Here is a 13,665-nt window from a genome sequence, read left to right as displayed (position 1 = left end):
TCTGGCTCATTTACAATCTGTACTAAGTATTGATTGTTTTATTAATGTGCATTGTCCCAAATAAATAAAATAAAAAATAAAAATGAGACATTTTGGCGAACACATCAAAAAAGGAAAACTGGCCACTATGATTGAATGCCAGCAATGCAAGAAGGCTGAAGATCCTGCTCTGGCTGCCCGCTCTATCCAAAACATAAGAGATTTTGTAAGGAATCGGGGCATAACTATGAAAAGAAAAGAAAATCCTGGATAGAATATGGGAATGTGATGAATTGTCCTTTAGTGATATCATCAGGACACATGGGATATTAAGGGTAAGACCAGAAGCAATCTCTGTGTCCTGATGATATCACTGGTGGACAATTTAAATATTTCATCTTGTGGAGGCAGGAGAAGGGCTGACAGTATTCCAGTTATATTGGCAAACTGGGTGTTGAACAGAATATGTAAACATACTGATATTTTACAGTATATATTGTTTGGTGTGGATTGGTTACTGTACGTTTCAGTTTTATTTCTACTGTGAGACGATGGGTAAGTTCATCTTGTTCACTCAATTTTTGTTTAATCTGTTTGATGATTTAACAGACTTGCATAATTTCATTTTGCCATTCATAATTTTTCCTTTCTGTTCACAAATAGGATTCTGTTGCTTAGTGAAAGTTACTGCTACTGCCGCTTACTTAGTGAAGGTGCTGTAAAATGCAGTCCATGTCTTTCTGTTTAGTCATTTTTCATTTATCCATGTTGGCCTTTTTATGCATGAAAATTACATGTTTGTGTATGTGTATGGCCATTGTCCTGACAAATAAAGTTGGCCCTGGCAATTACTGTTTGTGTCATGGGCGGAGCTAAGTACCTCATTATTGTTTGTCCTCTTAATACAGCATTGTGTCAGGTTCTTATATTTTGAGTTCTGATGTGTGTATCTAAATTTTGAAGTGAGATTTGTGTTGTATAGTTCAAACAGAATTTTTTAAGATTTACTACATCTTTCTAGCATGAGTGGAAAGGGGTGTCCGTTTAGTGTTGCAAAAAACTGATTTGAAAAAATTGTCCTTCTAATACACCAAAACCAGTATGTGTGTGTGTGTGTGTGTGTGTGTGTGTGTGTGTGTGTGTGTGTGTGTGTGTGTGTGTGTGTGTGTGTGTGTGTGTGTAGGCTAACTTTCATTGTTTGTTGTGTTCCCTCACCTTCTCCTGCTGAACCTGTGTTCCATTAACTCATTTACCTGCACGCTGTAAAAAAAACAAACAAACAAACAAACAAACAAACAAAAAAGAATCCATAAAAGAAAAGAAAAGAAACTGACCATCACATATAAATATGGAAATTTGCTGTAATTAAAATCTGAAAAATGTCAATATTTCTACAGGACAATAAATTTAAATTTAGGTGTTTTATTTTAAAATGTTCATGAAATAGTGTATTTTTACATATTTATATGAAAATATTTACATGTGTAAAAACAGTGACACCATTCTAATACAATTGATCAGGCTTAACATTGCAGAAAATAAATGTTATTATATGGGTTTTATGAAAATTAGAGAATGTCATTGTTTACAAATAGACCACAAAAGAAAGATTTTGTTATAAAATAAATAAACAAAAGTGCTCTGTTCCAAATGGCTTTGAATTATCTATACAAACAAAACAGAATTAAAATTAAAAATATGGCATTAAACCAGGGGACCCCTAAATTTAGAGTCACACTGAAGATGACAAGTTTCTTTGGTGCTGTAGACACCTGAAGATGTTTACATTTGTAGAAAGAAAAGTCATGTTTCAATTCAGCTGCAGTTGACAACAGGTACAGTTCAGGTTTTCTGTGAAACACAATGAAACAATTGCCCACCTTCAAGGAAAGATTTTTTTTTTTTTTCCCTACTGGTATCATGAGGTGTTAGAAACAGTCCATTTAGGTTGCACAGGTAGTCCAGCTGAACCGGGATGGCAGGCTGATGGGTGCAGTGGCAAGGTTTATTGTGTCACTAAGCACAGTCAGCACAGTGTGACAGAGGTACCGAGAGATGGGTTATTACACCAGGAGAGCAGGACATGACGGGACTGTAGAAGAGCATCACTGAGCTGCAGGACCAATGCCTGCTTCTTTACAATCTAGACAGCAAAAACATTAAATTACACATAAAACAATTATATAATAAGAAAACACAAAACAAATTAAAACATATATCATTAATTACAATACATTAAAATCAACTTAATGATCACAAATCTGATTCCTCTTTAGCCATTGTTTAAAATGATAGGAGACTGAAGGAGAATCATGGGGAAACATGATTGGAAGCAGTTTGTTCAGTTATTCATGAAATGACAAAAGTGTGCTTCTCTCAGAGAGAAAAAGCTCAGAAATCACATAAACAGCTACTGCGATTGCAAAATGGTAATGACACTCGGCTTTCTTGTTTAAAATGACAGGAGATTGATATGGAGTTTGTGAAGTTATTCATGAAATGACAAAAGCGTGCTTCTCTCAGCGAGAAAAGCTCCAAACTGAAAAAAAATCTACTGCGGTTGCAAAATGGTAATGACACGCGGCTTTCTTGTTTAAAATGATAGGAGATTGAAGGAGAATCATGGGGAAACATGATTGGAAGCAGTTTGTTCAGTTATTCATGAAATGACAAAAGTGTGCTTCTCTCAGAGAGAAAAAGCTCAGAAATCACATAAAAATCTACTGCGATTGCAAAATGGTAATGACACTCGGCTTTCTTGTTTAAAATGACAGGAGATTGAAGGAGAATCATGGAGTTTGTGAAGTTATTCATGAAATGACAAAAGCGTGCTTCTCTCAGCGAGAAAAGCTCCAAACTGAAAAAAAATCTACTGCTATTGCAAAATGGTAATGACACGCGGCTTTCTTGTTTAAAATGACAGGAGATTGAAGGAGAATCATGGGGAAACATGATTGGAAGCAGTTTGAATGGAGTTTGTTCAGTTATTCATGAAATGACAAAAGTGTGCTTCTCTCAGAGAGAAAAAGCTCAGAAATCACATAAACAGCTACTGCGATTGCAAAATGGTAATGACACTCGGCTTTCTTGTTTAAAATGACAGGCGATTGAAGGAGAATCATGGAGTTTGTGAAGTTATTCATGAAATGACAAAAGCGTGCTTCTCTCAGCGAGAAAAGCTCCAAACTGAAAAAAAATCTACTGCGGTTGCAAAATGGTAATGACACGCGGCTTTCTTGTTTAAAATGACAGGAGATTGAAGGAGAATCATGGGGAAACATTATTGGAAGCAGTTTGAATGGAGTTTGTTCAGTTATTCATGAAATGACAAAAGTGTGCTTCTCTCAACGAGAAAAGCTCCAAACTGAAATAACAGGTACTGCGGTTGCAGAATGGTAATGACACTCGGCTTTCTTGTTTAAGATGAGTTTGAAATCTGTTGAAAGTTGTACATTCTCTTATTACAGCTGGAATATCATTCCAAATCTCAGCACACTTAACTGATAACACCTATGTGCTAAACATTGTATGTCTAAATGTTATTACACAGTCACTTCTAGTAGAGGCGGTAGTTAATCTCCCACTAATATTTAATTTTAACACGATGAACTCACCCAATGAAGGTGGAACAAGCCCATGTAAAATTTTATACATGGAGCAAACAAGCTTACATTTAAATGATCAAAACTTAAAATGTCTGGAGTATAAGACAATGATGAAAAGGAAAAGGCTTTTTAAACACTTTTAAAGCCTTTTTAATAAAGATTCTATTGGTTTTAAAATAGTAGTACTTGTTAGTGACCAGTTAGTAAAACAATATTCTATGTTAAAAAAAATCATAGAGGGAAGAAACATTCTAGCTGCATTTTCTGGCAGTGATGAGCTAATTTGCCTAAAATTGTGTAAATTAAAATTAATGATCTTAGCTATATTTTTAACATGATTCTTGAATGGTAAAGTGGAATGTATCATAATACCAAGATATTTAACTTCATGTACAATCTGAAGTTCTTCTTCCAGAAAAACATTTGAAGATACTCTTGATATTAGCCATTTTGAAAAAATTATACAAATGTTTTCTTTACATTAAGTAGTAGTCATGACCTGGTAAGTGACTCTTGAATACAATTCATAGCTTTTGTCAGTTTTTCAAAACTTCCATACCAGTCTTTGCCTGCATAAAAATAACAGCACCATCTGCATACAACTGAGCACTGACATCTGAACAAATATTTGGTAAGTCATTAATATATAACGAAAATAAAAGTGTTCCAAGTATGGAGCCTTGAGGTACTTCTACTTTGCAATCGATGTAGGGAGATTTGATACCACTGATAGATACACACTGAATTCTGTTTGCCAAATATGACTTTATCCAAAGGATCACTTGTCCAGACAATAGTTAACCTAGACCAGGGCTCTTCAACTCCAGGCCTCGAGAGGTGTGTTGAAGCAGAGACACATCTAAAACCTGCAGGACACCGGCTCTCGAGGCCTGGAGTTGAAGAGCCCTGACCTAGACAATGGTATTCGATGATCAACATTATCAAATGCCCTTTTTAAATCAAGAAAAACAGCACCAACAAAAGCATTAGTATCCAAAAAATATTTTACTTTTTCTAGAAAAACATTCATTGCTGTTTCACAAAAACCAAACTGAATAAGATGCAGAGGTGTGTAACCTTTATTTAAATGATCTATTAATTGTTTTCTATCCATTTTTTAACAATTTTAGAAACAACCAGTAATATACTAATTGGTATATAATTTTTAACATCTAATTTATTTCCCTGATTTGTAATTTGGAGTAATCACTGCTACTTTCCAAGTTGTAGGAACAACATTAGTGTAGTGTAGCAGTATAGACATCGCTTAATGTGTCTGCTATTGGTGGCCAGTGACAGAGGAGCAGTATCAGCTGCAGCTCAGTTCATTCTGCTAAGGCTGGGTTTTAATATTGTCATGTCCTGGGCTATGCCCAGTGTTTTGTGTTTGTTGTTTTAATGTACTGTTTCTTTTGTCATTATCCTGACTCATGTTTGGTGATGCTGGTATCTTGTCTCTGTGTTTTGTTACCCTCTGTTCTTGTGTCAAGTTCTTGTGTCTTAGTCATGGTCCGTGTTCCACTTCCTGTTTTATTTTGGTAGTGTCTTATTTCTTGTCCACTGTGTTGAGTTTTCCTTCCTGTGTCTTCCTCTCAGGTGTTCCTCATCGCCTCATTATCTAGTGTGTATTATCATCAGTTCATTGTCAGGTCGTTGTTTACATCATGGTGGAGTGTTTGTGTGTTCCTGTTTCCAGTTCTTATCTTGTTTTTGGATTATGCACTCGGCCTAGCTTTCAAGTGGATTTTGGTTTTATTGTTTTTGTAACTCAATAAATACCCTTCAAAGTTATCAGCTGCCTATGGTGTTCTGCATTTTGGGTCCAACTCTGCCTGACACACTGCCCGTTATGACAAATATGGGTTCATACCCAGTGTTTTACAGAATATGTGTGGGGTGTTTACGGCCCCCATTTTTGTTCATGTGTTTTGTTTATTTTCTGTTCACTGTTTCTATTTCATTGCTGGAGGCCATGGTGGTGGCAGTGCTGATGGCTTGGGAGGTGGTGTCCCTCTGCCCCTTGTCTTCATGTTTCCTGTGTGGTTGTCATGTCTCTGAGTGATTTAGTTTGCATTAGTTTTCTTTAGTGCGAGGGGTCCATCCTCCCTCACACTGATCCCTGTCCCCCATAGGGCCCCAGGTACTAATTATGATTTTTGTCTTTTTTTTTTTTTAGTTTTTGTGTATTTGCATTTTAATTTTCTTTTTTTTATAGAATTAAAATTTTATTGTTTTAACACATTGAACCACGTCTCCTGCCTCATTGGTGGGCAAACCTGTGAGTGCCTTTTGGTAAAACCTAAAATCCCTGTGTGAAATTCCCAGGGTTGCATTGTCTGGCAATCTATTATTGAGATACACCATTCAACCCTGGTTGCACCACATCTTGGAGGTGTTGTCAGAATCCACTTTTAAAAGGCAGAGACATGTGTTCTTGTTTCCCTTTATTGTTTTCTCTTAATGTATTTTTTTCTTTTCCTCATACATTGGCAAATTGCAAGACAGGACAGCAGTGGTTCCCCTCCCCCTGTGTGCTTCATGTAAATTTGGAAAGGTGCTTTCTACAGATTTAGCTCTTCATGGTGCTCTTACAATACATTAACTGTTTGTAGTGTTTTTTCTGCAGTTTTGGAGGAAGAAATACAGGAATTTAGGGAGTTAATTGTACAGTTGAAAGCTGAAAATGAGCAGTTGAGACAGGAACAAGCTACAACACAAGTCCTGCATAAGCCAGCGGATGCCACTCTCACAGCAGATGATTACCAAAGGGCAGAAAATATGCTGCTACAACAAGTGCAGCAAAATTGTTTTCCCTCTGACCTGGCCTCCTTGGAAGAGGGAAAGCCACTTAGGAAATCAAACTGTCTGATTACTCTGGCTCCAGCTCTGGATGCAACTAAAGGACTCATTTGTGTAGGATGAAGGAAGGAGCGTAAATAAGCTGCACAGTAGGCATACCATAAATATAACAATTTAAATAGAAATATAGTATCAAGTAGCATATCACAGCATAATCTTCACAACAAGGTGAAGGTGTTGAAATAACATTGCACAGGAGACAGAAATGAGACTGCATAGTAGAGAGGCAGGAAAATCACATGCTAGATGAGTTACTGGAAAAGAATGTGTGTTTTGGTCTGATGTTTTGTGCCTACAGGTCCCAGATGAGGCCATTAACTGACAACAGCAAAGGGCACAGAAGAAGGAACTGATAAGCATGCTACATGTCCCCCGCCATACAAGGTAACATCTTGCATATTTCAATAACTGTGTAACAGGGTTGTCAAACCCTGTGTATAAAAAGTGGACTAAGATAGAGAGCAGCGTCAGACTTGTGTGAAGCTGCGCCGACTGACTGTATTAGGCAGCTTCGACAATTCTGAACCAGAGTACTCTGTAACACTTCATGTGACGTGGGTGTGTGTATTAAACATCTCCTTCATTGTGATCCAATGTCTGACTAGTGAATTTTTCCCGATTAACGAACATGCAAGGACTTTGTCACACTCCCCATATTGACTAATCCACTATCCACCCAGTTGTGCTCGATCCTAAACACAAGATCATTCAGTTAATTACTAAGGATGTGGATGAAAACTAATGCCATCCCAGAGCAGAACAAGGGTTTGCTGAAGCTCACAGGAGGCACTGGATATTGCGGGGGAGAGAAGCAGTTAAGCAACACCAACGAGGGTGTCTTGATTGCAGGAAGTGGAGAGGCAAACCAGAGATACCAAAGATGGCGGACTTGCCTCTTACAAGACTCTGGCTTCATCAGCCTCCGTTCTACTCCACAGGTGTGGACTGTTTTGGCCCATATATTATCAGAGTTGGCCAATGGAATGAGAAGTGATGGGGCATCATATTTAAATGCCTCACTACGAGAGTGGTCCACTTGGACCTCCTCTCTGCCATGGACACAGATACTTTTCTTGTGGCATTTCGTTGATTCATAACACGCAGAGGGAAACCATTTGAACCGCTTTCTGATCAAGGCACCGACTCCAGAGGAGGGCAGAGAGAGCTGAAGGAAGCTTTTAATACCATGCAATCCAAAATACAGACACGGCTTGCTGCTCAGCACGTGAAATTCACTTTCAACCCACCAAGTTTGCCGCATTTTGGTGGGTGCTGGGAGAGAGAGATTCGCTCCTTGAAGCAGGCCCTACAGACCACTTTAGGGGCACAGACTGTAACAGAGGAGGTTCTGCAGACTGTTTTTACAAAAGTCGAAGGGATTCTGAATTCAAAGCCCCTGGGTTATGTATCATCAGATGTAGCTGATGTGGATCCAGTCACTCCAAACTCTCTGTTGATCCAGATGCAGCTCTTCCCCAGGTTGTCTATCCTAAATCCGAGATACTGAGTAAGAGAAGATAGTGTCACAGCCAGATATTAGCTGAGCATTTCTGGAAGCATTTTATTAAGTATTCTGAACCCACAGACCAGGCACAAATGGCAAGCAGAGACTCCTGCCATTCTCATGGGCAAAGCAGTTATGATCGTTGATCCCCAACTTTCCCCTGCATTATGGCCTGTGGGACTGATCACAGAAACCTTTCCCAGATCAGATGGAAGGATCTGAACTGTCAAGGTAGAAGTGAATGGGCGTGCATATATCCGGCCTCTTATACAACTCATCCATCTTCCAACTTTACCAGACTAGTGAAGGGTTATTGACTGATGAGCTGTATGCCTGAGCAGATTTCCACTGAAAATCTGGGGGCGGCTGTTAAAAATCGCATCCTGCAGACATGCGTTTGCCGCATGGAAGGAGGAATACATCTATCAGTTAATCACAGCTCGCAGTCACCCTTCCCCTGCCATAGCAGTGGAGAACTTAGGCCCATTTACATGACACCGTTTCCACTGGAAACTGTGTCATTTTGATGCATTTCAGCCTTCCATTTACACGATAGCGTTTCAGAAGCGATCTGCGTTTACACGGTAACATGTGAAATGATGAAAATGATGTAGTTTCCATGCCAGGCCACAAGTTGGCATTGGTTTTTTTCTTTGCAAAGCTTGTTTACGCAAGACGCGCATGCGTGGAGAGACACAGTAGCATTACTTACTAAAACGGCCAATGTGAGAGGTTTTGTGGACTGACGATAAGGTTGAATCACTGCTGCACAAAATGCTGAATTACAAAACTGTAAAAACACAAGAAAAGCACAAAAAGCACTCGTGAATCTGCGAGTATGGTTTATCAATTTGCACATGCGTAGAAACCTGTGGCAATCGCAACCATAGTGTGCATGTGCAAGTCACCTGTTTTCAAATCACGCCGGTTTCAAGTGTTTACACGAGAACGTAAGCCGGTGCGTTTCTGAAATGCTCCACTCTGGACCCCGTTTTTGAAACACATCGTTTTCACTCCGTTGTCGTCTAAACGGAAGGCTGAAACACATCAAAACGCTACGTTTTCATTTTGAAACGGCGTCGTGTAAACGGGGCCTTAGTCAGAGGAAGCCACAGCAGCACACAAGTTATTGGACTTCAATTCAATTCAATTCAATTTTATTTATTTAGCACCAAATCACAACAAACAGTCGCTTCAAGGCGTTTTGCACAGAACCCTGTGGAACTCCATAATTAACCTTAGTGTGTGAAGAAAACTCCCCATTTACATGAATAAATTTAGAGTCTGTTATATAAATATTATTCAAACCACTTCAGTGCAGTACCTTTAATGCCTATAGCAAGCTCTAATCTCTGTAATAAAATGTTATGGTCAACAGTATCAGTACCTGAACAGAATAAGTGAAAGAGAATAGATTGATGGAATAATAAGTGAAGGAGGTGTTGCTTCTGATGGATGATTCACATTCTAAAAATGCTCTTACATGCCTTTCCTCACTGCAGGGCTTTAATTGATGAGACACACACAAGATGTTTGTGTAGTGTAGTGCAGGTTCCCAAACTGCATGAAATTGTAACAGGAAATAACTTTGTATGTGTTTCTAAGCTTTGTCATTGCTTTTGCTCATTAAATCAGCTATTTTCATGTTCAATTTGATGTAGATTTTCCTCATACTCTACCTTTTAAAAGGTCACAATGTAGAAATATAACCACTACCACACAGTCCATAAACTGTTTACTTTAAGTCAGTCACACCTGTGCCAGGTGAACCCTTCATTATATTATTGTGGCCTAATTGGCAGCAGCACTGCACCCCCAAGTGGTAGAAGGTTTTACAGGCCAAAGCAAACATGTCTCCTACAGTCAGAGAATTTATGGAGTTTCTAGAAGAAGGATGGTTTTTACAAACCGTTTACATCGTTCTGATTCAGCCTCATGTTAGTCTGACAAGACGGGAAGTAGACTTGAATCCAAACTCAAGAGACAAAAGATGCAGTAAAACAGGAAGTAACAATAAACATACCAACACATGTGACTTGACAAGGATGTGACTAAGGGAACAGGAAGGGAAAAACTAACCTATAAACCAGGGATCCTCAAATCCAGGCCTCGAGGTCCGGTGTCCTGCAGGTTTTAGATGTGTCCCTGATCCAACACACCTGGGTCAAATATAGAAGTCATTAGCAGGACTCTGGAGAACTTGACTGCATACTGAGGAGGTAATTCAGCCATTTGGACACATCTAAAACCTGCAGGACACCGGGCCTCAAGGCCTGGATTTGAGGATCCCTGCTATAAACCATATAAGGCTAAATATCCCACAAACTCAACAATCCCAGGTCCAAGACTCAGAGACCCATGGCCGGCTCCCAACAGCCTTAAACAAAGGTCCACCTGGGTGGAGGGGGCGATGCACAAAGACCAAGTCTTAACACAAACACAACCTGAAAGTTCAGAAACACAAGCACAGTTCTGAGGGCTGGTCCAGCAGAGGGGCCATCTTTAGAGGCAAAAGGGTTCAGGAGACTGGTCACAAGGCCGTTCAGTAACTTCATTTATTAGGAACCCCTGTTTATTGTATTTAAAGAAATATTTTCATTGAACCTTTAAAAGTTTTCCTCACAGTAATGAAAGTTTTCTGGAGTTTTTATTAGATTTACAGTTTCAGAAACCGCTCACACCTTTCTGATGTCAGATTAGAACATCTGTGTCCAACCCTGTGTTTGATTAGAGTTATTTAATGAGTTACTACATGTCTGTTTAAAATTATTATTTGGCATCAATTTATTAATATTTCAAACAGTTTGGATGTAGCAGGTGGACGCTAGGACCCAGGTACTGTTTAGCTCAGGTGTGTGAGTTTGACTCTCAGCCTTGTGTTCACTCTGGTGCATGCACAACCTCGTTGTTTTAACGAGAAATATGTGACTGTCAGGGTGATGGGGATAGAAGGGTTTTTTTTTTTCTGAATGTTAAATATGCTGTACTGGATTTGAATCTGATTTTTACTGATGGATGATTCATTGTAAAAGTGGGTTTGCTAACAGCCTACCCCAGCTGCCATAGGGTAGGAAGCAGGGTGCACTCTGGACGAGTCACCAATCTCTCACAGGGGAATCTCCAGTTTTACCAGGAACCCACAGGGACTGATGTCCATTGGATTTTAAGGCCAATGCTTTAACCACTTGATCCTCCTGGTGAATAAAGCAGATTCACTGAAAGAGAAACGCTGAAAGAAGAATGTTAAGAATACAATCAGTGATGTTACTGTCTCTCATATACCTGGGAATGTCAACTAGCGGCCTGTGGGCCACATCTGGCCCGCCAGAGCTTTCCAAATAGAACTGCCACAGGTACTATATGCCAATAAATCATCATAACCTGTTCAATATTTTCTCTGACTACTCTGAATTATCAATCAGATAATCGGATAAGATCGGACCATGATACACAGCAGGAGAATGCATGGAAGACTTGTGATCAATACTATATCAATAACAAGTTTAAAAAGAAGAGTCTTTAAGATTTTGCATATTATGTACCTGTTTACACGGTCCTTATGAGATTTATATAAAGTTTCAGTGAAGGAAAAGTCACATGACAACAAACCGCAGCAGAGCAGGGGAAAAGAGCAGGGGAAAAGGGGGAGGAGCAAAGTGTGTCACGTGTGGAACGTGTGCAAACATAGCTGCCATGTGAAGAAACTGGAGCAGCGGACTGAATTTAGAGGAGCAACACAAACTAAAGTATTGTAGCGATTCTCTTAGTTAGAGAGCGTGTTGATGTTGTGGGATTTCGGACTGTTCGGGAGGTTCGTGAAGGCAGCATGGAGAGAGAGAAAAGACCGAGAGCTTGCCTGTGTGTGTGTGTTGCTGTTCCGTTGTTGTAGTTGTGGTTGGCGTGGCTGTGGCCTACAGCAGCCGTTTTTCTGCTAATAAAGACGACCTTTGTTGTGAACATCGCCGACTGTGGAAGTGTGTTTACAACGTTACAGTATGTATCCTATCACGTTAGTGTCGATCCGATACCAATACCGACGTCGGTATAACATCTATCGCTGTTTGGATCGATCCGCCCAGCCCCACTTGAAGCAGCAATGCGTTCAGTTCAGTATCTGAGAGAGTTCATCAAGGAGAGACTAACTGCTGTTTGTGAAGAAATCTTCTCAGAGGTTCAAAAAACCATCGTCCAGTATGAGGAGGAGATCGGCCGTCAGCGCAGACTGCTGGATATCAGCCGGTGTTGTGCCAAAAAGTGATTGTCTGCTAAAAGGTGATTTTCGGTATTTTGCCCCAAAATAAGATAAGATAAGATAAGATAAGATAAGATAAAACTTTAATGATCCCACGACGGGGAAATTTGCGCATTACAGCAGCTCAGTACAGAAAACTAAAAATAGAATAGAATAAAATAAAATAGAAAAACACTATACACATATACATAAGCACTATATACAGAAAATATATAGTCAATACACACATGTACATATACACACATATACACACACATCAAAACACTATACACAGATATCAAAATATTATATACATTTGTAGCCGGTAAGGTACACAGCATACACGGTATGCATTATATGGGTGAGTGTAATAAATAAAATGTATCTGGACTGTAAGGATAAAGTGATGGCAGAGGAGGTAAAGTGTCCAAGTGACCCAAGACATTATGAAGTGTTGTACAGTCTAACTGCTGTTGGGATGAATGACCTGCGAAAGCGTTCCTTCCTGTTTCAGTCTCTGACTGAAGGAGCTGCTCAGCTCACCCACAGTCTCATGAAGAGGGTGATGGGGGTTGTTCATGATGGATGTCAGCTTTGCTAACATCCTCCTCTCACCCATCACCATCACAGACTCCAGAGGACATCCCAACACAGAGCTAGACCTCCGCACCAGTTTGTCGATCCTGCTCCTGTCCCTTTCGGTGCATCCACCCCCCCAGCAGGCCACTGCATAGAAAAGGGCAGATGCTACCACTGTGTCATAAAAGGTCTTTAACAGAGTCCTGCAGACACCAAAGGACCTCAGTCTCCTCAGCAGGTGGAGTCGACTCTGGCCCTTCTTATACAGGACGTCTGTGTTTGTAGTCCAGTCCAGCTTGTTATTGAGATGAACACCCAGGTATTTGTAGGAGACCACTGTCTCAATATCCTTTCCCGGTGCTGTAGGGGGTGGCTTCCTCCTGAAGTCTATGATCATCTGCTTCGTCTTGCTGGCGTTGATTTGGAGTGCACTGTTCTCACACCAGCCGACAAAGTCACTGATGACACCCCTGTATTCCTGGTCGTTCCCATCTGATACACATCCAATGATGGCCGTATCATCTGAGAACTTCTGTAGGTGGCAATGGCCTGAATTGTACCTGAAGTCTGAGGTGTACAGACTGAACAGAAAGGGTGAGAGGACCGTGCCCTGTGGCGCCCCCGTGCTGCAGACTACCACATCAGACATACAGTCATGGCACCTCACATACTGTGGTCTGTTGGTGAGGTAGTCGATGGTCCATGCCGTCAGCTGACTGTCTACTCCGGCTCCCTCCATCTTCCCTCTCAGTAGTGCAGGCTGGATGGTGTTGAAAGCACTGGAGAAGTCAAAGAACATGACCCTCACAGTGTTCCCCACCTGCTCTAGGTGAGAGAGGGATCTGTGCAGCAGGTAGATGACGGCATCGTCCACCCCAATGCCACAACGACCCAGAGTCAAATCTATT

Source organism: Archocentrus centrarchus, chromosome 18, assembly GCF_007364275.1.
Source record: "Archocentrus centrarchus isolate MPI-CPG fArcCen1 chromosome 18, fArcCen1, whole genome shotgun sequence".
Lineage (NCBI taxonomy): Eukaryota > Metazoa > Chordata > Actinopteri > Cichliformes > Cichlidae > Archocentrus > Archocentrus centrarchus.
Note: the sequence above shows the minus strand (reverse complement) of the source record.